Here is a 22,243-nt window from a genome sequence, read left to right on the forward strand (position 1 = left end):
AATTAGATAACATCCCACTTTGAAAATGAGGAAGTTGGAGCTTAGAGATTAGTGATGATCAGAATCCAGTCTATTTTATGTCAAAGCCTGATTCTTTTTTTTTTTTTAATTTCTTCCAGCTTTTAATTAATTATTTATTTATTTATTTATGGCTGTGTTGGGTCTTCGTTTCTGTGCGAGGGCTCTCTCCAGTTGCGGCAAGTGGGGGCCACTCTTCATCGCGGCGCGCGGGCCTCTCATTATCGTGGCCTCTCTTGTTGCGGAGCACAGGCTCCAGACGCGCAGACTCAGTAATTGTGGCTCACGGGCCCAGTTGTTCTGTGGCATGTGGGATCTTCCCAGACCAGGGCTCGATCCCGTGTTCCCTGCATTGGCAGGCAGATTCTCAACCACTGCGCCACCAGGGAAGCCCAAAGCCTGATTCTTAAACTCAGTGTTTTACTGTTTGCCTACAGTGACTAGGAGATTCTCATTGTCATCCTCAAATTGAGGAGAAACCTGAGGGGAAAAAAGTCTGTTAGATAAAACTATGGAGTTATGAGGTTAAAAATCTAACTCTTACACATTTAAATAAATGACATCTTTAGTTCATAGTTTCTCATTACTTTCCTTTGGAATTGCCATCAGCGTCATCTTCTCACTCAGGAAGGAAAAATAATTAATGGAAGTAATAAAACCTTCAATTTGCCATCTTATTTCGGTAGCTTGGCTCAAGTTGACTACCAGTTGTTTGCAAACATCTTTGAGGACCAAGTTTCAGGGTATTTCAAAGAAATATGTAGTTGAGTTGAAGGACATTCCTAAAGAGGCATCTAAAAATGTGCTCAGTAATGACAGCCAAGTTGGAATGAACATAGAGCTTCTCAGGTGGTTGTTTTGAAGGACAGAATATTGATTCTGTGTGTGATCCCTTGACTCACAAGTACCAGAACGTAATCATGTTACCTGAGTCTCATCTCGGTGTGTCCTGACTCCGTATTCATTTCCTTGACCTGCAGAGGACCTCGAGGCTGACTAGGATGACCAGGCTCAAGGGCAAGCCCCCCCTTATTGCCTTAAACCAGAGTTGTCTTTGAGGCAACACAGCCTAATGGTTAAGAGCTGGGTCCTCGAGCCAGACTCATTGGTGCCAATCCAAGTTCCACAAATGACCACTCTGTGCCTTGGTTTTCTCACTGATGAGTGGAAATGGTAGTACCTACCTCTCACAGCTCTTGTGAGGATTAAATTCTGTGAAGGGCTTAGGAGAATGTCTAGCACAATTATATGAGCTCAGTCGTGGTTAGTATGTTTTTATCACCGTGATCATCATCGTCATCATCATCTTCAAAGTCTGGAACTTTCATTGATTTCTTCCTCCCTTTGTGTAATCATTCTTCTGTAGGTCTTGTCCGGCACATTTCAGTAAACTTGTTTTTTCCTGGAAAGGATACAGAAATTAATTCCCTGAAGTGCCTACTTTTGACAGGGCTGTGTCAAAGTCATGGAATATGAGAAAAAGACCCAAAGGAGGAAGAAGGGGTTAAAAACCTGGTGGGAAAGGGAGCATGCTGGGAAGAGAAGGTACCACTCTAAGAATGCCACTTCTTACAAAGCCAGTACTTGGGACCCGGTGGGTCTCAGATGCATGTTTGGGTTGGTTTCTACTGGTTCAGTTGTTAACTAACCAGGTACCCTTTGCCATTCAGTCACTACCTTTTGTGCCTCTGTGTCTTCACTTGCAAAGTGTGGTTAATACTTGTTGCTTCCCTACCTTCTGGTTAACTTTGTGGACTGAACTGTTTCAGACAGATGCACCGAACTGTTGCATCCCTCTTGCACCTCACTAAAAGAAAGCAAGAATGAGAATCCCCTGTGTGCCAGAAAGACAGAGGGCATTCAGAGCCTGAGTGTTGAGTAGGAGTTGCCTCAGGATGGTACACGTGGAGTGAAGTTCAGGCCTAGAAGGAGTAGGGAAATGGCACCCAGGTCTCCCTGCATTAACGCCAGGAATCCAGAAGAGCGGTTCTACCCATGAAATAGGGAGTAGAAAAACCCTACCCATTGGCTAGGGAATGGCCAGGGGAGGAAGGGAAGGAACTGGCAAAAAACTGGGCCCCAAAGCCTGCATTACTCATAGATGAGGTTGTTGAATTCTTATCTGTGTGATCTGAGCCCCTCCAGTTGAGCCATGAACACAAAGTCGTCTAAAGCCAGTGGAGAAGATTAAGGGAGCTATAAAAGGGATTGGACTATAAGGCTTTCCTTGATGATATATCTACTCTGTTTCTCAAATTTTATCTAGGGGCTGTTGTTAATTGTCTTCATCCCATCCTTCTGGTGAAAATAAAAACATATGGTATGATTTATTAGAAGAAGTCTTTCTTAACATCCAACAGTCTGACCTCACTTCCTTGAATGAAAATGGTATACCAGTAAAACTGGGTTATAACATTTATAGTCTTTGTCATAATACAGACCTATGGATTGACTTAACCCCCTGAATAGCTCTAGTAGTGAGTAAGTAAACTGTGTGCATGCTGTGTGTGTGTGTAATGGGGAGGGGAAGGAATGTGAATCCTTTCTCACACAAAGTAAATGGACCGAGTGGTGCAATTTTTGCATCACAGGGCAAGTCTGAGAACACACATGGCCACTCATGCTACCTTCACTTAAGATGAAGAGTTTTAACGTTGTGTGTAAACATCTCCCTACCCAAGTCACTACTGAACTGTAGCCCCTCTTTCTTCTTTCTCCTAAACTTAAAATCGTCTAACAATATGATTACAGGAATAAAGACCAAATTCATGCTACTTGAATCTAAAGAGACATACAACGGAAGATTAAATAAACCATGTCCTGGTTGAACTTTTTTTCTGGAAGGGACTGTACAATGAGAGTGTCACCATTTATAGTGAGAAAACATACACAAGTTAATAATTTCCAGAGTTTTAAATCATCTGCTCGTTATAGAACCTCATTTCAGTATAATAGTTATATGACTGGAAGCAAAGGTTTCTGTGGTAAATGAACTTTAAAGTTCAGCTTTGTCCTATTGTATATATACGAGGGGACAGAACCGTATGTGGAAGAGCATGGGTTCTAGAACCACACACCTGAATCTGGCTTGCCTGGCCCCAGGGCCTTGGGCAAGTCCCCAGCTCTCTGAGCCTTGTTTTCCTTCCATGTAAATTAGGTCATCTGTCTAGCAGAGTTGTTGAGAAGATCAGTAACTACATGTCAGGCCACTAGCACAAAGCCTGGTAAATCACTGCAGGACACAGTATTCCATATCTGAAATACACCCAGGGCTTTGTCATAGAGCAGGTGATCAGCTGTAGACTTGATGGCTGGAGGTTTAGCACTTTGACTGAGCAAACTCTAGTTTTACAAGATGGTTGTATAAAATTTTAATCCTTTCTTGACATGTTAAAAATTTTTTTTCACGTCACTTTGATGTTTTTTTCACTTATATGTTGGTTTATCAAATATAGGTGTGGGATTGAATATAAAATTCACAAACATAAACAAATGAGAAAGGAGGCTCTCTCTTAGAGTAGACAACCTCAAAATATTGATAGCAGGAATAATGGAGTTAGAAAATCCTCAACAGATGCTAACATTGGTGGAGAAAGTTTTATGAGGAAGGGATATTTATCAATACATAGTCACAAAGTGTCTCCCCCCCAAATCACTTACTTATTACAAAGGAAAAAACAGTAGTGTTTAGTGGAGAAACCTGGCATACATCATCTTCACCAAGTGATTGAAGGTAACATCACCCATATTGAGACAAACCAACATCACATGCCTCCTGATTTGAGGCTATGAAAAGCGTACAACTTGTTTTGCTGTGTGTTTAAGTGCAAAAGGTGCATAACCTGAATTGAATCATGAGGAAACATCAGATGAATCTAAACTGGTGGACATTCTACAGAATTAGTGGTCTGTAATCCCCCCAAACATGAGATCAACAAAGACAAGGGCTGATAACAGTTCCAGATTAAAGGAGGCTAGAGAGACATGGCAGCAAAACGCATGGGACAAAGAGAAAGCTGTAAAGGACATTATTGGGACAGGTGGTGAGACTTGAATATAGACTGGGGATTGGATAGTAGTGTATCAATATTAAATTTCCTGATTCGGATAAGTATACCAAGTTCATGTAATAGAATGCCCTTGTTCTTAAGAACTATACACAAAATTAAGTATACTGAGAAGGAAGGTAGAGAAGCTGTAGCCCTAGGCTAGAGGGGTTCACGTTTGACATGATGTCCTCAGCTCTCTGGTCTGCTTTACTCTTGTCCCACTGTGTTGTTGGGGGAGGTGTGCAGTATGCTGACAGTAAGGGAAAGGCATTTTCCTTGAGCAGAGGTGAAATACTGCATACATTGTGAATGCCTCATCCTTCATTACCTTTGGATGGATGAGTAACAGTGTGTGAAGAACTGGTGGGGGGACTTCCCTGGTGGCACAGTGGTTAAGAATCCTCCTGCCAATGCAGGGGACACGGGTTCGAGCCCTGGTCCAGGAAGATCCCACATGCCACGGAGCAACTAAGCCCATGCGCCACAACTACTGAGCCTGTGCTCTAGAGCCCACGAGCCACAACTACTGAACTTGCGTGCCACAGCCAACTGAAGCCCGGGCACCTAGAGCCCGTGCTCCACAACAAGAGAAGCCACCGCAATGAGAAGGCCACGCACCGCAAAGAAGAGGAGCCTCCGCTCGCCGCAACTAGAGAAAAGCCCGCGTGCAGCAATGAAGACCCAACACAGCCAAAAATAAATAAATAAATTAATTAAAAAAAAAAAAAAGAACTGGTGGGAACTCTAGGAGCAGTGTTTGAGACCTGGATGTGATTGTTATTGACCTTATTAATTTAAGTACTTTATTTAGATCTTTATTTATTTTTTAAACAACATCCAAGTGGATGGAATTAGGACAAGAGCATTTTAAATTTTTGAAAGTGTTTTTCTATAAATTAAGCTAATCTTAAGCCATTAATACTGTTAAGGAGAAGATAGATTTTAAAGTACTCCTATTGGACAGATAAGGAAGTAGAACCCAGAGAGGATTAAGTGACTTGCTCAAGGTGGTTTCTCCCAGACCTTGAACCTTCATCTGTATGACCTCCTGGAAGCGGGTTCTTTCATAGATCATCAGTTCTATGTACTTTCTAGAAATAAAAGAAAGTATAAGTACAAGAAATACAAGAAAGAAAACACCTCTTCTCTGCTATAGTTTAGCAGTAGTTCTTGTCTTGAAAAGAAAAGTAGACCAGAGAGATACCTTTTCTAATTTGAAATGCTTTGGTTCTATGAAACTGGTTGAAGAGGCTCAATTCGATTCAAGATCTGTTTCTGGTGAGCCCTCTAGATATTTCTGAATTCATCACTGTGAGGCCTAAGGGGTCCCGTGTCTTTAGGACTCTCCCAACGGTCTGTGACCAATAGGGTCTGCTCTTCTGTGCCTGTGTGAATTGATGGGTGAGTCCCCCGAGCCCAGCTGTCTGTCTTGCTGAGAAGCAGCCGAGCACTGCTTAAGGGTGAGGTGAGGGAGCTGGAATGCCAGCCTGTGTGTCTCAGCTCTGCTGCTTGCCAGCTGTGGACGCTGGGCAAGGATAATGATGATGACAATAATAATAACAGAACCCACCTCATAGGGCTGTGGATATTAAATGAGTTAACATTTGCAAAGAAGTGAGAACAGTGCCTGGCATATAGAAAGTGCTGTGTAAGCATTTGTTTTCAAATGTGATAAAATATACATAACGTAAATCTACCATTTTAACCATTTTTAAGTGTACAGTTCTGTTATTAAGCACATTCATATTGTTGTGCAGCCATTGCCACCACCCATCTCCAGACCTTTTTCAGCTTCCCAAACTGAATGGGAAGCTGAAACACTATCCCCATTCAACACTAGCTCTGCTTTCTACCCTCTCTGCAGCCCCTGACAATCACCGTTCCACTTCTCGTCTCTATGATTTTGGTACCTACTTTATCTACCTCTACTCTAGATAGCTTGGCTCATGCCAAGTACTTATTAAGAACCAAAGGACTTTGGGGTTTACATGCTGGAGCATGTACAGAACAGGTTTGCTCAGTTTTATGTAGTAAATTGGCGTAAACCTACCTTCCAAGAGCACTATACAGCTTGAATGCAGAACAGACTTGGAGCATCCAGATGAGAACGAGATGTGGGAAACAAGATGGAATGAGAACGTTCTGGTTTCTCTTTGCCCAGCATTTTTTCCTCTTGACGTGCTTCCCTACTTCGTGAGCACAATGACAGTGGGTGCTGTGCGCACCGATGCGTTAAGGGGGTCAGGTCATGGTGGATTACAGCGAGGGGTGGTGATACGGGGCTTAGCCAGACTCCAGCGCCGCGGGAATAGCGGGTGGAGGGCCTTGGACGAGATGCTTCCTGGGAATGACGCCTCACAGCTGGTTCTCAAAGCCACCTGCACACGTGCAGCCAAGCGTGAGCTGAGCTGGCGTCGACACGGGGAGCTGTCCCGGGAGGCCGTCCTGCTGCCTGAGCCCTTCGCGCTGTGACACCCGGCGCCCGCAGGGTACACGTGGCACATCTGCCTGGAATGCCAGTTTTACTAAGTTTGGAGGCGGGGACTCCTTATATTTTAATACTGAACCACAGATCCGATGTGGAGTAGGTTGCAACATGGATGATTCTTTTTAAGAGTGAATCTGAAATTAGGCGATTCATGCTTATTGGGCTTTGAGCTGTGCCCCTACATACTTCTCTTCACCCCCAATTCTTTCTGTGTGTTTACTCTCTTCTGCATTTAGGGTTATTTTTTTTACAGAAGAGCTCATTAAATATGCAGTGTGGGAAGCCTAGGTTTGTGTGGAGGTCAAGAGAGGGCTCAGAAGGGCAGGCTTGCCTCTCCTGCAAAGCTGTGCTCTCCACCTGTCAGCTGTGATCTGGGACACATGATTTAGCTGTCCCAAGTTTCCATTTCCACATCTGTAAAATCGGAATAATACCAGTGTCACAGGATCGCTGTGGGTTAAACACAGTAATACTAGTGCCGGGAAAAACTGTGTCGTGGAAGTACTCTGGTGGCCATGGAAATGTGGGTGTTTAGAAGCCAAAGCCTCACCAGCTGCTTCTCCCAGACCCTCTGCTTGTCCCTCTCCCAAGTCATTTGTGTAGCAAGGCTTCTATGTGCTGTGACTCTCAGGCTTCTTTCTTTTGTTTCTGGACCTCTTCTCTCTGCCCTTCATCCACTACCACCCCCCACCCCCGCTCCCCTTTCAGATGCCTCTTTTTCTTCCCAATGTGATATCAAGAGGGAGGGAAGGCTGGGTTAGGGGAGGGTCTGGAGCTGCCAAGACCATTCCAAAGGAGCCCACCTCGGAGGGCAAACAACCATATGGTGTGCTGCTTAAGGCTCTGACACGTGGAGGCATCAGGATGGCAGTGGATGGAGCCCTAGGAGAGGGCATGGGGCAGCAAGGATTTTGAAGAGCAGATCTAGGGCTGTTTCTTTCTTTTTTTTTTTTTTAATTGAAGTATAGTTGATTTACAATGTTGTGTTAATTACTGCTGTACAGCAGAGTGATTCAGTTATACATATATATATATACACATTCTTTTCTTTAATATTCTTTTCCATTATGGTGTATCACAGGATATTGAATATAGCTCCCTGTGCTATACAGAAGGATCTTGTTGTGTATCCATTCTATATATAAGAGCCTACATCTGCTAACCCCTACCTCCCACTCCATCCCTCCCCCAACTCCCTCCCCCTTGGCAGCCACCAGTCTGTTCTCTATGTCTGTGATTCTGTTTCTGTTTCATAGATAGGTTCATTTGTGAAATATTTTAGATTCCACATATAAGTGATAGCATATGGTATTTGTCTTTCTCTGTCTGACTTACTTCACTTAGTATGATGATCTCTAGTTGCATCCATGTGGCTGCAAATGGCATTATTTCATTCTTTTTTTATGGCCGAGTAGTATTCCATTGTATATATGTACCACATCTTCTTCATCCATTCATCTGTCAATGGACATTTAGGTTGTTACCATGACTTGCCTATTGTGAATAGTGCTGCTATGAACATAGGGGTGCATGTATCTTTTTGAATTATAGTTTTGTCTGGATATATGCCCAGGAGTGGGATTGCTGGATCATATGGTAATTCTATTTTTAGTTTTCTGAGGAACCTCCATACTGTTTTCCACAGTGGCTGCACCAACTTACATTCCCACCAGTAGTGTAGGAGGGTTCCCTTTTCTCCACATAGGGCTATTTCTTGAATCTCCATCCCTGCTTTCCATGGATGCAACTTTGCACATGTTCCAAGAAAAAACAAATCCTTGTTGACTCTGAATACTGATGAATGGTAAAATAAGGAACTTGGTTTGAGTATTTAAATTAATAGTAAGTACAGTAATTTATGTCCCTGGTTTAACAACTGATGCCAAATTCACTATATGTGGAACTACATAGGAGATTATGTGTGTTATCAGGTAGATGTGCCAGGTTAACTTTGTTGAAAGAGCTTTTATTAATAGAATCAAACTCTGCCCAGCTCCTTAATGATGAGCTATCATCTGATCTTCCCACTGTCATCACACCACCTGTACTCCTTTCAACTACATGGCTCAGAAACAGCTATACAACATCCTGGTTCCTCTCAACAAGTTCAGAGACTTGGAAGGGTGGGGCGGGGAGGAGTGGAGACTTGGAGGGCTGAGGAATGGGACAGGAGACAGAGCACAAAGGTGCATCTTGAAAGTGCACATGCAACTTCTTCATGCTTCTTGTCTTCTCTAGTTGCGTTTCCCACCCAACTTTCTCTCCCCTCGCTCAAAACCTGACTTCAAACTCAATCTAGAAAACTGGCTCTGAGTAATCCTATCATTGAATACTCTCTTCTCTTCCCCTTGGCTTTTCTGTTCTTTGTCCTGTCATTAGTTGGCCCTTTTTCCAAAGGTTTTCTAAAATTTTCTCCAATGTTAAATGTTTTCTGTTAGATCGTAAACTGTTAAGGGCACAGAATACTTTCTCCCGCCTCATCCCATCTCTTCCCTCCACCCCTGATGTGCGCTGTGACTATTTAACTGCTAGTTAGAGACTTTGCTACTTACCAAAAGAAACACATTCTGTTGTTGTTGTATTTATTGGTTTTAATTACAAGCCACTTGGAAGGCATTTTAGGACTTTGCATCTCCATAATTGTCTGCCAGCATTTTGCACCTAACAAATCAATTGTATGAATAAGTTTCCATCCTCACTTGGCTTCATAAACGTGGGTGTGTCTGCTGCACAAATGCTAGCAGGGCTCTCCTCTCTGGAGTAGAAACAATGGCTTAATTCTGAAATTGTATTCAGATCTTCTAAGGAACTGGTGCCGATACCCAATTTGGCTTTCTCCTCTCATCTACATCGGACCAGTGGTGCAAGGGGATTTACATATAGTACCATGTTCCAGTCCCCAGGCAGAAAAGAAATGCCAGGGGAGATGAGTTATTCATCTGAGTCCGAAGCAGAAGAGCATGAATTATGTTTAAGGTGGTTGCTGTCCTGGCTTCTATATAAAGTTTTCTGAGCTTTGGACTAAAGAATTCTAATTTCTAAAAACTTTGGTGTTTTTCATTGTGTTTATAAATGCATCCATTTTTCTAAATTTGGGACCCTGTACTTTCCATGAGCAATAGTTCTGCGTGTTAGAACAAAAAGCACACAACTAGCCAAAACCAAAATGTTTTCAGCTTTGTTGCCCAAGTGGGGTAAATTCTTTCCCACAGGAGAGCCGTTCCCAGGGTACTTTATCCACTTTCCAAGGAGTTTACAAACTCACAGTTTGTATACATTCTCTTCAGCCTGCAAACTCTATGTTCGCTTCACCCACTCTTGCCAACTCAACTCCCTTCCCGCATCGGCCATTCCGGTTCCTCCTGCTGCCCCCTGTATTGTTGACCTAGAAGAATAAAAATATGTTTGCTCTAATACAATAGGGTACCTCCAAAAGTTCAGTAAAAACTAAACAGAAGCCAAGAGTTGGTTTTAAATACAAACCAGCTCTGTAATCTATGAGCTCTGGGACCTTGAGCAAAACACTTACCCCATTTTAGCCTTGGTCAAGTGGAGGTAATAATACTTGTCCATCTATCTGATGGGGCCGTGGCAGTCATATGATCTAATTGATGTGCTAGCACTTTTTTTTTTTTTTAGTTTTAAATTATTTATTTATTTATTTTTGTCTGTGTTGGGTCTTCGTTTCTGTGCGAGAGCTTTCTCTAGTTGCGGCAAGCGGGGGCCACTCTTCATCGCGGTGCGCGGGCCTCTCACTATCGCGGCCTCTCTTGTTGTGGAGCACAGGCTTCAGACGCGCAGGCTCAGTAGTTGTGGCTCACGGGCCCAGCTGCTCCGCGGCATGTGGGATCTTCCCAGACCAGGGCTCGAACCCATGCCCCCTGCATTGGCAGGCAGATTCTCAACCACTGTGCCACCAGGGAAGCCCCGTGGTAGCACTTTATAAATGTCGATGAATTCTATGAGGCCAAAAGCTGGTTGAAGTCCTGCTCTTTGATGTTGGTGTCATCTGCAGCATTTTATGATTTCTCACAAATCCAGTATCCCACAAACTCTAAATGTGTGAGCTGACGCTGATTTTCACACTCTGTTTAAAAGCCAGAGACGCTTCTTGCTCATTAAAACTAGCCTAAACTGCTTTAGTCCAAAGTCAAATTGAAATGAATTCTGTAGCCATGACTATATTGCCAGCATACCTCCATTTGCATAGTATGATCCATCGGAGAGCTGAATTTTTGGCATGCTTTAAAAATTGACTGTCCTGGGCTTCCCTGGTGGCTCAGTGGTTAAGAATCCGCCTGCCAATGCAGGGGACATGGGTTTGAGCCCTGGTCCGGGAAGATCCCACATGCCACGGAGCAACTAAGCCCATGCGCCACAACTACTGAGCCTGTGCTCTAGAGCCCACGTGCCGCAACTACTGAGCCCGCGTGCCACAACTACTGAAGCCTGTGCGCCTAGAGCCTGTGCTCTGCAACAAGAGAAGCCACCACAATGAGAAGACTGCACGCCGCAACGAAAGAGTAGCCCCCGCTCGCCGCAACTAGAGAAAGCCCGCGCACAGCAACGAAGACCCAATGCAGCCAAAAATAAATAAATAAATAAATAAATTTATAAAAAAAAAAAAAATTTGACTGTCCTGAATCATGTGTTCATTCACACTTACTAACAAACAGCATATGCTTGCATTTATAGTACCCTTCTGTTCTACATCCTAGCCTTTGAGTCTGTTTTATAAAAGTCCTCTTCTAAATACACGTTTAAAGTCGGCTCCTCGTATACCCCTACAATAGTGGGATGCCTCCATGTTGTTTCCTTGTTAATTACACAAACTTGTCTTTATGGAAATTGGCCCGGGGGTTGCCTTACTGGTGCAGAGCCATGTGCAGTTTCCACGTCCACCATCTGAAGTCACAAAATGAGTTGGCTGCTCTCTGTTGGCTTCCTTTTTCTTCCCCCATACCAGGCTCTTCTTCATCCTGTTCGTTCTGTTGCCAAATTGTGCTCTTGTAAAGGATACCCGTGTTTTTCTTCTAGTTCGGACTTGTAAGGTTTCATGTCACATAGGTCTGCCGCAGCTTTCTCTGTTCTCCAGCTTAGGTCCTCTTCTGTTCATTCCCTTTCACTTAGCTCTATCCCTACCTCTTCTCTCTCGTGAGCTTAGCACACCTTCCAACAGACTGTGGTGCCATGAATCATCTTCCTCTCCACTGTCTTTGAACTTCTGTGTGTGTATGTGTGTGTGTTTTACATAATAAAGCTGACCAAATATTCATCATAAATTTTAATGCCTGTGATTCTTTTCTAGAAGTTCAAATGGGTCAATTAGTTGCATGAAAGGTATCTTTCTCAATGAAACTGGCATTAAGGCTTATTCCTCATCATATTTTAAACATCTTTCTGTAACTGAACATAAAAACAAATTTAATCCTTTCTGATGTCTGATATAATTACAGTAGTACACATCAGTGGTATAGAGCAGCGGTCCCCAACCTTTTTGGCACCAGGGACCGGTTTCACGGAAGACAGTTTTTCCACGGATGGGGGGTAGAGGGGTGGGGGATGGTTCAGGTGGTAACGCGAGCGATGGGGAGCGATGGGGAGCGGCAGATGAAGCGTCGCTTGCTTGCCGGCTGCTCACCTCCTGCTGTGTGGCCTGGTTCCTAACAGGCCGCAGACCGGTACTGGTCCACAGCCCAGGAGTTGGGGACCCCTGGTATAGATATTTGGAAAATGTGTAAGAATCAAAGTTAAGGAAAAAACTCCAGAGCCCTCCTTTTGGAAACAAGTGCTTTAACATTTTAGCATTTCCTTTTAGGCTTTTTTCCCCTTGATTAGAGTACATATGATATAATCTTATATAATTATTATAGCAATATACACACACATATCTATATAAAATATGTATACGTGTGTGGAATTAAAATTGTGCTTTTTAAAATTTATATAGCTTCAAATACATTCAATTTGCAAATTATATGGGAGATAGATGCTAAAGCTGCTGAGTGAGGGAAAAATTGAGTATAATCAATTATCCTTGGAAAAGCTAGCTGATTATCTGTTGTCTTTACTATACATGTTTATAAGTTTTATATCTTATAACTAATTTAATAATTGATTATATTAGGATTTATTAAATAATTAGAAATATATATGATTTTAAAATATTTTTTAAAAATAATCATACAGCAACTTCATGAGGGTAGGTGGCATTATTCCTATTTTTCAGATGAGGAAACTGAGTGTCTAGTTAAATTTTTTTAATATTTATTTATTTATTTGGCTGCATTGGGTCTTAGTTGCGGTGCGCGGGCTTCTCTCTTTCTCTCTAGTTGTGGCGTGCAGGCTTAGTAGTTGTGGTGCACAGGCTCCGGAGTGCGTGGGCTCAGTAGTTGGAGCTCACGGGCTCTCTAGTTGTGATGTGTAGGCTCTAGAGTGTGGGCTTAGTTGCCCCACAGCATGTGGGATCTTAGTTCCCCAACCAGGGATCGAACTGTGTGCCCTGCAATGGAAGGCAGATTCTTAACCACTGGCCCACCAGGGAAGTGCCTAGTCAACTTTTTCATAACTGAGTGTGGCAGTGTTATAGGCACCCAAAACCACTGCTCTTTTGTCTCAGCACCCCCTTCCCTTTTTTAAAAATCAGGTATCTTTGTCAGTTTAGGCAGAAATTCACCTTTGGGGGGAAAAGAGGAGTAGAATGGGGGAGGGTGCCTCAGATAAAACATGGTAAATTTTCTCAAATGTGTTCTCAGCACTTATTGACCATATGACTTTGCGTATGACGTGGTGTATCATGTAAGTAGCATCATTTAGTTTTTTGTTTTGATCTTGTTTCAACTCTTGCATTCCTGATACAGTCTAACTTGGCAGTACTGAATATTATCTTAATGATTTTTCCTTCGTTGGACTGCATTTGAGGTTTCTGCAGCTCTAAGAAATAAGCCTGTAATTTTACTGTGTATACTTCAAGGTAATAGCACTAATTGATGTGGTTTCCAGTAGGAAAAATAAAGTCACATAAATCTATCTGCTGATTAATGAGATATTGGTAATACCATTAATAACACCCTCAGAAGAGCCTAATAGCCGCTGGGCCAGTCATCAGACATTTACATGCAGGGAGGCAGCAGGACTTGGGGAGAGTAGAAAGATCTGAACTTTGGAATCAGAGTTCTTTCAGATCCCAAACCTGCCACTGAATTGTCGTTAAGATCTTAGAATTACCTAAACCTAAATGACCAAACCTCTCTGAGTTTTTTTCCCACCAGAAAAGGGGAGATTCAAATTCCTATCTTAAAGGGGTCTAAGCGATAGTATATGTAAAGTATCTGGCACGTAGTATGCGATCATTATGTGTTAATCCTTTCTGTCTGCTACTTTTCATGCACGTATCACAAAGTGCTCACGTGAATGAGAGAAAAACAACATAGGCGTCTGAAACGCAGAGAAGACTCACAACCAAGAGGCTGTTTTGTTTTCTTGCACTTACCTTTGAACTATTTGTGATTTATTATTTTTTTTCTCCTAATAGTCAAGGAAAAATTAGGCCAAGCTGCCCTGTTCTATTGTCTTCTAAGACTCCTAGCATTGTGGCAATACCCTCTGATATTCTGGGTTATTTGGAGTAGTTTGAGGGGACAGGGACAGGGTATTACCAGTGACTTGCTACTTCTTGAGAACAGCCCAGGAACTGTCACTACATAACCTGCTAAGTCTGTTTAACAGTTGTAAAATAGCATCATTCCCATGAAGTATTAAAGTTTAGGTAAACATCTATGTCCTTAAAATATTCATTATCTATAGAAAACAGGGAGAATCATTTTAGGACTGGTTGTAAATAATTTGGAGCAGTTTTGCACTGAGCATCTTAAGCACAGAAAGTTCATATCCAAGTGAGATGAGTTGAATTTCTTTCCCTTCCTTTAAAAATAGTAGAAGCTCATCCAGACTAAAGATTTTTATAATTCCTTCTGTAATTTTAACTGTTGGGGTTAAAAAGTCTTAAATTGGCCTTGGAAACTTGACACTCCATTCTTCCTTACTGAGATTTCTGTGGGGATGACAAAGTGTGTAGGAGCAAGCAGTGAGCAAATGGAATTTTCCCTGTGCCTACTTGGTAGCAAAAGAGATGGTTTTTGTCCCCAAAATGTTTTTTTGCAATTATAATTGACTACAGAATCCCAAATCTGAGAATCATTGCTTTTAATTCTTCTCCCAAATTGAGCAAAGTTCCAGACAGACTCCTCCCTCCCATCCCAGACTTCAGGTTGGCCCACCTTTGTATATGGGCCTTAACATCTTCATGGTCTGCTTTGAGTTTCCAGATTATTAAAAAAAAAGACATTCTTGTTCACATTTGCACAGCGGCCCAAAATTAATTTTACCCCCATGTGTGAGATGTAGAAGTGAGGTCCTGTTCTGAAAAGGTGTCCTGGGTTTTGAGATCCAGCCTTGTTAGAAACAGGTGGCATCTTAGGCGCTCAAGTATGATCACATTCTTGGGGGGAGAAGTTTGGGACCTTTTGTATCAAAGTGGGATCAAAGAACTCTTTTTCATATGTGGATCTTAAAGCTATGTACATTTAAATCATGTTTGCAGAAAGGGATAAACTTTTCACAAAGCCCGAAATGTTTCTCGTTTTTGTGAGTAATTACGACAAAGAAGCTATTTAACTCTTCTGGGCCTTAATAACCTCACTGGAAAAAGGACATTGGTAGCCAATCAGAGACCCTAATGCTTGTAAGGAAGCTGCGTAGTTTGTTGGTTACCCTTCTTTCCCCACCTAGGAAATTCTCCTTCTAATGCTGAACTTGAAGATTTAGGGCTTTAGAGGAGGTGGCCACAGTCCCTTAGTGCCATATGTAACCTGAATATCCTCTGAAGTTGTGTGTTGATTTATAACTCTGGAGAGTTCTTAGAAATGTATGATGGGGGAGAAGTTCCAGGAAAGGTGTGGAGGGCAGGCTTCAAATTCAGTTCTCCTTCCCTTGGGATCTGGACAGTATGGCTGTATTACCATCAGGGCTTGGAATTAGTTGGACTAAATTTAGGAAGGACATAGCATCTCTGCCCGTCAAGCACAAAGCTGAGCGCGCCAATCAGCAGACTTTACTGAGCACCTGCTATTTACCTGGCACTTGGTAGGGATGTGGAGATGGATGAGCTGTGAGCCCATGCACTCAGTGTCTTATCATTTCCATGGCTTGATGAAACCTTCAATGTCTTTAACAGGTGGAATGACAATCTCTATTGTTGTTTCATATTCTTTAGGGTGCCTGGGAATATGTTTCGGGTTGCTAAGGACTTCAACCCCAGATTTGCCTACTTTTCAAAAGAAAATTCAGTTTAGGGAAGTTTGATCATGTGGTCCTTTAAGGCTTAAGATTAAGTAGCTGCGAAATGCTTCAGGAAGCTGGTAGGAAGCCAGAATATATCACGGGTCAGTTTACTGAGTATCAGCTTACTGGAAATCTTGGACTTGGGGTTCTCTCATTTTTTTGTATCCTACCCCTGTAACCTGCCCCAGTTTTAGGGTTTCGGAATCAGTTCTCTTCCTTGGGGTATATATCTCTGGTAACCGTAAGTTCTGAGAGGGAGGAGATACCCATTTAGATGTAAAGGCAGTCTGAACTCTTACAAGATGGTTCAGTACATGTTTGAATTGAATGACATACCTGAGGACATTCAGGGTTCCTTACAGAAATTTTGAGTTACACAAAACAACAGTGTGTCCATAAAATGCTAAACTGTGGCATGTTTCTATGAACTGATGATTCATATTATATTCTTAACCTGTTTTTTCTTAAATAATACCATTTTATAAAATGGAGATTCCCAACCCTGGTTTTGTGATTCTTGCCAACCTTCCCTCCAGTATACCCCTACTTATCTAAGCATCCTGTAATTATGCCAGTGTTTTAGTTGTTTAACTCTAATAAAAACTTCATGAGGGACTTAGTGTGTCAAACTTGTCACTTGTGTCCAGTCCCTAGAACAGACTGGCACAAAGCAGCCACTGTAATATTTGTTGAACAAATGAATAAATTTTAATACAAAGGAGATGGTGGCCTTGGTGTCCTTGTGTGAAGGGAGCACACAAGAGTAGCTGAAGTGAACAAGTGACCACGCCAACTCCTTCATGAATAAGGTAGGTCTTGGGCTATTTTCCCGGTGGATTTTGTGGATGTCCTTTGAAAAATGATCTCCTTAGGTTCCTTCTGTCTCTAACCTTATAGTTCTATTTCAAAACCTTTTCTACAGACTCATTCTGTTCCTTAAACCTCTGAATAAACCCTATAATGCAATTTCCACAGAATGTGATTGCTTTACCATCTTTTAGCCAATGTCGGCTAACATAACAGAAAGTGTTTTGTGAGTTGCTAATACTTCAGGAAGTTGTTCTTCACAACGAACGTCCTCGTGTTTCTTAGGGTTCAAGGCAGCAAGTAAAGATGAACTTTAGAGGAAGTCTCAGTTAATCAATTTGCTTTAAAATAAAAGCAACTCTGGAGGCACTTCAGTGGTCTTCCCTTGGGCTTGGCAGTGACAAGCGCCTTCCGCAGCTCATTCAGATTCAGCAGCAGCATGGCACTGGGCAAAGAGCAGGGGCTGAGGTGCCGAGGGACCTCAGTTCCAGCCCTGGCTCTGCCATTGACCCAGCAGTAACTGTAGGCGGTCCCTTCCCCTTGCATGACCCCCTTCTCCTCAACTGTAAGAAAGAGTTCGTTCCTATCTTTCAGGGAGTTGATGAAAACCACACAATAACATGGGAAAGTGCTTCATAGGCAATAGAGTCATGCTTAAGTGTATTCTTTTATCGGCTCCGTGATGGCTTTTTAAATGGCAGTGTCATCCGTGCCAGTGGCTCTTATCAGAAGTTGCTACTTAGTAAATATTGAGTAATGCAGAAATATTTGCAGGCAACCTCTGCGGCCCAGAGGGATCTGCTTTTGTCATGGTTAAGACATTCTCACACTCGTAACCTCGGCTTACGCTTTGACAATAGGTTATGAAGGAAGGAAGGTGAGACTGAAGTGTGTTTGGTCGCAAGGGCAGTAGCCAGGTATGTGGTCCAGTGGGCTGGGTCAGGAGGGAAGGAAGGGATGTGTAAAAAGAAGCCCCATGAGGGCAAACATTTTTTGTTTTGTTCACTGCCCCGTCCCTGGTGCTTTGACTCATGCCCGGCTCATAGAATCTGTGAATTGAATCTGAGTCGAGTAAAGTCTATAGAATGGCGCTGTATTTGCTCCATCAATGACCACGTCCTTTATTCAGTGTAAACAGGCAAATAAAACTACCCCACGTAGATACTTTAAAGCCCATTTATTACTCTTTCCTGATAAAAGATTATTTGTTCATCAGATATTTGAATGGAGCATGCAGCCTGTGCAGGGAAGTGTGCTACACACCGTGAGGACACACATATGTCTTCTAGGAGTTTACTGTTAAACGAAGCAGTATAGGAGGTACTGGTACCAAACGCAGTTTGTGTGCCCCACCCACAGTGAGGCCGAACAAACCGAAACGTGGGAGTTTGGAGCAGAGAAAGGTTTATTGCAGGACCAAGCAAGGAGAACAGGTGGCTCGTGCTCACAACCCCCAAACTCTCTGATGGTTTTCAGGGAGAAGTTCTTATAGGCAGAATTTGTGGTGAGGGCTGCAGAGTGTGTGACTTTCTTCTTCTTCTGGTGGTGAGGTAACAGGGCAGTGCTCTAGGAATCTTGTGCTCAGCCTGAAGTTACCATCCTCCACCTGGGTGGGAGCCTTAGTTCCTGTAGAAGAACTCAAAGATATATATATGTTTTTTAATTTATTTATTTTATTTTATTTTATTTATTTATTGTTTCTGGCTGCGTTGGGTCTCCATTGCTGCGTGCGGGCTCTCTCTAGTTGCGGCGAGCGGACGCTGCTCTTCGTTGCGGTGCGTGGGCTTCTCATTGTGGTGGCTTCTCTTGTTGCGGAGCACGGGCTCTAGGCATGCAGGCTTCAGTAGTTGTAGCATGCGGGCTCAGTAGTTGTGGCTCGCAGGCTCTAGAGCGCAGACTCAGTGAACTCAGAGATATTGTTATATATATTCCTTGAGGAGGAACCGGGACCCTACCCATCGCTGCACTAGAGTTTCTTGACTGCTCCTTCTTTGTTTATGCATTCCTTCCCTTCCCTGATTAGTAACTGTTTGAGTCTGTCCTTTGGTACTCAGGGAAGGTCTAGGAGGCTAAAATTTTTTTCCTGCAAACAAGAAACAGGGGACCTGGAAAGGATTTGTACCCGGGAGGCTCCCACAGAGCCCTGCCCGGTTTCAGTACCAGGAGAGAGGACAGTGTGAACAGGAATAGTCAGGGGAGACTTTGGGAAGGAAGTGGCCCTTGAGTTGAGCCTTAAAGATAGGTAGAGTGGCTTCCCTGGTGGCACAGTGGTTAAGAATCTGCCTGCCAATGCAGGGGACACGGATTCAAGCCCTGGTCCGGGAAGATCCCACATGCCACGGAGCAACTAAGCCCGCGAGCCACAACTACTGAGCCCGCATGCCACAACTACTGAAGCCTGCACGCCTAGAGCCCGTGCTCCGCAACAAGAGAGGCCACTGCAATGAGAAACCTGTGCACTGCAACGAAAAGTAGCCCCCGCTCGCTGCAACGAAGAGTAGCCCCCGCTCGCCGCAACTAGAGAAAGCCCGTGTGCAACCAATGCAGCCAAAAATAAATAAATTAACTAACTAAATAAATTTATTAAAAAAAAAAAAGACAGGTAGAATTCCATCAGCTATGGCCAAAACGTTGCAGTGGCGATTTAAAGCTTTGTGGGGAGAGTGTGTTTTAATTCAAACGTTAACTCAGATCTTCTCTTTGGACAGGGTGATGTCAGAGTTTGAGAGCCCCCAGCAGCTCTGGGCTGGTAGGATCCTGTGTGGCTTGTGGAGGCAGTTGGGGGGCAGAGGCCTGGGCGCCAGCGCTGCTGGTGCTTCCGCCTCCTTCTGGGTGGGCTGGTTGAGGCTGGAAGGAAGCAGCAGCCAAGAAGGAAGGTGGCAGTGAGAGTGACCCCACCTTTACCTCTGAGGAGGGCAAAATGACCAGGTGGATTCCGACTAAGAGTTTTCTATTGCTTTCAAGCTTTAACATGCTGGAGGTACCATAAAATGAAAATATCCTGTCAGAAATGGGAGGCAGTCTTTAGACTGAAATTAAAATGAGAAGGTGGTAGTCATGGGGGGTCCTGGGGATTAACTGTTAGGAACAATGGAGATGGAGGATTAGCTGATGCTATGCGGGCATGCCGGGAATCTTCTAAGAAAACCCAGGATGAGAAGATCATAATTTCCAAGTATATTCATGGCGGGATGATGGTTAGCTCACTTACTAAAGAGTCACTGAAAGATAATTGTTGAGCATATATTTGAGTGCCCTCTCCATGCAAGGAGCCACATAAAAGATGAAGCAAAAGAGTCGTTTCCTCTAAAGACTCCCCAGTCTGGAGAGGGAGATGTGAGCCAGTTACAGTGGGGGCTTCCACGGTGAGTGATGTAATAGAAATGTGGACCAAGGCGCTGAGGACTGGGGATGGATCCTGACTTCGAGATCCACAGAAGTTTGCTCAAGAAGATACAGAGGTGTCACACACAGGCGGGACAGTGGCTTTCTAGACAGACAGATGGTGGAGAGCAGAACTCAAACTTAAAAGGGAGTGGTTTGGGCCTGGAACGTGGTGCTGCCAGGAAGGGTGGTTGAACTGTAGGCTTCAGGTAGGGGAGGAGAGAGAACGTGTTCTCTTCCTGAACTTTGTTCTGTAAGAAGTGGGGATTCATCGAAGGTTTAGAGAGGAAGAATAGCATCAGTAGGACTGTATGTTAGAAAGATGCTTCTGGTGACAGTGAGGAGAATGGGTGGAGGAGGGGTGGCGACTGGGGGGCTGTTTGAGGGCTGTTGCAAGAGTCCAGGGGAGAGACGTCAAAGGCCTGGGATCTCCGAGTGGAGGTGCAGAGGAGGGTTGTTCAAGAGCTTCAGTACTTTTCCTAAATCTGAAAGCTCTCTTCTAAAGTTAAATCAGATTCAATTTGTTAAAAAAAAAAAAAAAAAAAAAAAGATGCTTTTGACAAATACAAATCTTTGTTGAGCCCTCTTGGTGTTATTGGTGTGGGCTGAGGTCTCCCCGTTTTAAGGAATGGAGCCGCAAGGAAACTTGGGAATCGTCGGACGGAGCGGGAATAGGGACAAGGATAGTGATCCGTGTGGAAACTCCTGCTCCTTTGGCCCTGCTTTTGTTGTGTACCAGCCTGTCCGAGCACTCTTCCAGCCTCTCCTGCTGGTTCTTTTTCTTCCTCACCCATAAACAAAGACATTTCCCAAAATTCTGTACTTGCTTTTTCCATCCCATCCAAATACTTCTAGCTCTAATGTTTCTGCTCTTCACTTGGGCAAATGGCCTCTCAGCCTGTTTGCTCAGAGGGTAAAGTGGGATAGATTATGCACCTGCCTCAGAGAGAGTTGTGAGACTTGAATGAAACACTGAAGAGAAAACGCTGCCTAATCCTTGAAGGAAAGTAAGTGCTCAATAAATAAGCATCTAGTACGTATTTCCATGCTTACGGTATTCCGTCATGTTTTATATTGACGTAAATTTAATCTCCCCTTTCTTTTGAGTTCTTTCAGGGTTTGGTATTATTTTTCGATCTTAAGTGTCGAGCACTGTACTTGCCTAGTAAGAGTTCAAAATGTGATCTTACTTCCTTTTGTCTGCCGGATTGATATTTCAGATTCCTCATCAGTAGGGTGTGGGGTTGGCCTTTCCTAGGGATGGATGGGTGACCTTCACATCCTTTTCTCCTCTGTTTGGGACCAGGGGTCCCATTTATGGAACGGCTGACTGGAGCTGGCGGCTGGGGAACAAAAGAGCAGACACGGACGGTCCTGCCCCTCATGACCACAGCCTTGCTGCCTGCACACATTGTCTTCGTTAGATGAGTAATCTAACAGACGAGAAGCCACATTCATTTTACAACCATCAGAATGAAAGTTCAGGACTGAACAGGAAAAAGGGGTCCTTTTCACGAGAGAGGAGTGTTGTCGTGTAAATAGGCAGCTAAGAGTTGGCTGATGTGACTGTTGGCGGCTGTGGGGTACTGTTGAGCCCACAGGCAGAGGAAGTGCAGGCAGGAAACGGGGAAGCTGTGCTCTCTACAGAAAAGCAAGGCTGAAGCATGGCAGTTTATAAACTAGGCTTGTGTTGGAATAAAGGGTGTGGGCTTGGAGACTCTGCTCACTGGCTGTCTCCATGGCTTTTTTCTTTTGGATACCTGTTGACCAGGGAAAGTTAGCCTTGTAAAGACCAAGAGATAAACGAGGGAGGAATTTTAGTGACTTTGCCAGCTGTAAAGTAGGATTTGGGTTGGATGAGAAACCTTAATTCCCTCTAGGAGTGTTAAAACACAAGTCCTTGTAGATTCTTTGTTCAACCCTGGAATTTCTAGGATGGTCCAAGCTGAGCCATTGGACCAATTCTACAAGCTTGTTGAGCAAAGTTGTTGCTGGTAGATGGTCCTCTAATTGACTTGAGGCTGTCTAAATCCTGTGGCATCATGTCTGTGAAATCTGATTGCTATTCTCCTTCTATTATTTAATATCAACTTATACTTCAGTATTGCATTTTCTGCTAGAAATAATATAATACTGTAAAATCCAACAGCAAATC

At 43.5% G+C, this 22,243-nt stretch overlaps 1 protein-coding gene across 2 annotated transcripts in view; it reads left to right on the top strand.

The window, feature by feature from the left end:
- IQGAP2 (IQ motif containing GTPase activating protein 2) overlaps positions 1-22,243 on the top strand; it is a 290,309-nt gene that overhangs the window by 24,591 nt on the left and 243,475 nt on the right. The window lies entirely within an intron of this gene.

The sequence above is a fragment of the Balaenoptera borealis genome, assembly GCF_965194805.1.
Source record: "Balaenoptera borealis genome assembly, chromosome: 2".
NCBI lineage: Eukaryota > Metazoa > Chordata > Mammalia > Artiodactyla > Balaenopteridae > Balaenoptera > Balaenoptera borealis.